At 46.2% G+C, this 3,542-nt stretch overlaps 1 long non-coding RNA gene across 1 annotated transcript; it reads right to left on the bottom strand.

Moving 5' to 3' along the window:
• LOC123172425 (uncharacterized) lies at positions 1-957 on the bottom strand. The gene is made up of 3 exons (XR_006485593.1): positions 713-957; positions 140-189; positions 1-48 (listed from the first exon to the last, which is right to left on the bottom strand). It is a non-coding gene; the product is annotated as an uncharacterized lncRNA (long non-coding RNA).
• Positions 958-3,542: the final 2,585 nt, after the last annotated feature.

Raw genomic sequence — 3,542 nt, 5'->3', positions numbered from 1 at the left:
TCCCTGCGCCTCTTCCTGTGTTTCTCTACAATCTTGTCCAGTGCCCGGCTTCCAAAGAGGAATGAGAATGAATGTTAGGACGTGTTGCGCAATGAAGGAATCAATCAGACGACAATCTTGCATGTTTTTAGTGCCTTACCGAAACTCTGGGCCGAAGCCGAAGCGGTCGAAGTCAGCATCAGCAGGTGCCTACATGCAGTAGAGTTTGAATCGTTAAAACTGGGGCCGCTGAATGCAAAATGACATGGATAATTTCATTGGTAAAGTTTGGTATTTTCAGTTCAAAACACCAAGCTAAATATACAAGGTTTAACACCAACTTAAAGTTTGGCAGCAACTATCATCAGTCTGTCCGAAATCTCAACATCGTCAGGACTCTCGAACAACATTCAGAAATTCCAGCAATTGAAACTACATTGCTAATTCAATAATCAATGAAAATAGCTAAGAACATCGGGCAGTGGTGTCTCTGGTAACAGAAAGATGATGGATTGCACACGTTGATTCCGATTGCTAATATCATCAAAATTTATTTATTTAACCCAACAACCTAAGCAGCAGGGCCTCCATCACTAGTAGAAGAACATGCAACAGACTCACGTCGACGGATGGATCCGACTAATCGCGCATCGCAACATGTCTTTATCAATCGATTCGATTGCATCAATCAAAGACTCGGAAGGGGGCGAGAAAATCGAGATGGGGAACGAACCGGAGCACGAGAAGAGACGCGAACCCGCTGGACAGCGGCGGGGATCTTCTGCTTCAGCTTGGCGGCCATGGTGCGCAGCGCCATAGCCATACCCTCCACCAAGCCAAGCAGATCTGGACGACGGCGGCTAGGGTTTCCTTCTCTCGATCTCCAACACGCGAGCGATGGTGTCCCAACACGCCGGATCCTACCCCTTCCTTTTTAAGGCACCCAGCCGCCAAGTGGGCCGACCACCTAACTGACTCGGCCTCGCTCTCACCACCACCACAAAGTTTCCCGTCGCTTCGCTGCAAGTCCACAAAAAAATACTCCCTCCGTAAACTAATATAAGAGTGTTTAGATCACAATTTTAGTAATCTAAATGCTCTTATATTAGTTTACGGAGGGAGTAGTATACTACTACTATGAAATTACCTTTTTTTTTCTTTTTTCTTTTCCTTTTAATTTTCAAAATAAATTCAAATTATGTTCGTGAATCTTGGAAAAAAATTCATGAATTTCGAAAAAGATTGCAAATTCAATAAAAATCATGGATATGAAAAAAAGTTTGTGAATTCAAATCGATGTTCACATATTCTCAAGAATTTCAAAATCCATTCACAAATTAGTTTTTTTTTTGCGGATTCAAAAAAAGTTCACCAATTTAAGTAATGTCCGTTGTTCACAAATTCGTAAAATGTTCACTAATTCCGAAAAATGATCGCGGGTTCAAAAATGTTCATGAATTCAAAAACAAATCCTGTTTTTTTTAAAAAAAAAAGCCAGTTTGAAGATTGTTCATGACTTTCAAAAACAGGTTTGCAAGCACATATTAAATGTGATCCAGTGTAGCAGCTTTCGGAAGCACATATGATTCAGTGTTACATGCACTTTCTCGTGAATCACTTCCGCGAGAGGTATCATCAAGAGCTTTGTCTTGATTTCTCCACCACAACCTTGCTTGGAGTTAGGAAAGGTTCTTGAATGTGTTTAACTATTGCAGAACAATCGGTGGTGATCTGTACCTTTTGTACACCGACCTCGAGTGCCAACAACAGACCTTCGTTGCGTGCCATTGCTTCAAGTGTTTCTGGATCGAACAGATCATCCACTGTTACAGCTGAGGCGCCCAAAAACAACCCCGTATGATCTCGACAAATTGCCGCAAAGGCTACCCTGTACTGATTACGTGGGATTGCAGCATCGACATTCATTTTCACCCATTCAACTTCTGGGTGTACCCACTTCTTTAGCCGGACACTAGAGATGGTGGGCATTGTATCATGTTTCTTCTCAGGAACGAGTGCCAAATCAACAAGGTATTTTTTTATACAAAACACGCATGGACTGAGGCCATTGATACTCTTGTTCATGTATATCCTTTTCGCGAACCCACGATATTGCCGAAAGTGTAACAATGGCTTTGAATCATCACTTACTCTACTTTGCAACTCAACTAACCACAATCATTAGTGATTGGGACCATATGCTCAACATACAAGTTTCATCTCGAGGGGGCGTACACGAACCGGTGTTCGCAGCATCCTCTCTTCGGGGCGAGCCCTATCGATGATTTCATTCTATACAATGTCAAAACCTGAAATACCAACGGTAGTTTCCAAGTGCCATCTCTATTCGACTCCCATGCTTATTCTTGAACGCTTGAAAATGTAGCATGAGCATGTTGACAATCATTCTAGACTACATGAATAACTAGTGCTAGTCCTTGACCTCTAGCTTTTGCCCAAAGCCGAGCCTCCTCCTTGATTGGGCGGACGAGCTCGCCGGTAGATCGCCGAAGGTCGTTGAACAGAGCGATGTTTTGATGCTTCGAGATACTCCATGCGGTTAGGGCTATAAGAGAGTTGAGGCCCTTCACCAAACTTGCCGGAGAAGCGGCAAGCGAGGCAGACCACCACGGGAAGAAGGGCGCGTCGGCGCTTGGCAGAAGAACCGGCAAGGCGACGCCAGGATAATATCTCATGCCAGGTGATCTTCGAGAAGACGGACTAGACAAATAGGTGATCAATGGTCTCAAGCTCCTGGTTGCGCAACTTGGATAGAGGGTCGTGAATTAACCATCGCACGCTCTACGTTCCGCAGTCCAGCAGCGGTCCAGGGAGGCTAACAAGAGAAAAACTTGACGTTCATCGGTGCCCAACACTTCCATATGGGCCGCCAATTGAGCGTGATGGTGGAGCCATTCGTGTATTGCTCGTTCTGGGTCAAGTTCCAAGAGATCTTGTCGGGCACGTCAGAAAGCTCGATCTACTGAATACGCGACCATAGACCAAAGTATTCGATCGTGGCGGCCAGTCCCAGGGAACCATGCATATCGCAGATCCAGGATCGGTCGGTGATCCTATCGCACACCGATCTGCAGCGCCTCGGCCTGCGTGGGCTGTGGGGTAGATGTGTAGGCATGATCTCGGCAACGGACTGTCCCTAGAGCCAATGGTCAGACCAGAACCAGCAAGTACGACCATCCCCCAAGGTTCGAGTCATGGAAGTGCGAAAGAACTGGTTGGCCCCTCCCTCTGGGCCCGTCCCCTGTCTCGTGGGCCCCCCTGGAGCTCCAACGACCTCAACTCCAACTCCATATATTCCGTTTCGTGTTGAAAAAATCAAAGAAAAAAAGTTTCGTCGTGTTTTACGACACGGAGCCACCGCCAAGCCCTAATCTCTCTCAGGAGGACTGATCTGGAGTCCATTCGGGGCTCCGGGGAGGGGGATTCGTCGCCGTCGTCATCATCAACCATCCTCCATCACCAATTTCATGATGCTCACCGTCGTGCGTGAGTAATTCCATCGTAGGTTTGCTGGACGGTGATGGGTTGGATGAGATTTACCA

This window comes from Triticum aestivum, unplaced genomic scaffold (genome assembly GCF_018294505.1).
Source record: "Triticum aestivum cultivar Chinese Spring unplaced genomic scaffold, IWGSC CS RefSeq v2.1 scaffold126170, whole genome shotgun sequence".
Classification (NCBI taxonomy): domain Eukaryota; kingdom Viridiplantae; phylum Streptophyta; class Magnoliopsida; order Poales; family Poaceae; genus Triticum; species Triticum aestivum.
This window is presented reverse-complemented; position numbering and strand designations above follow the sequence as displayed.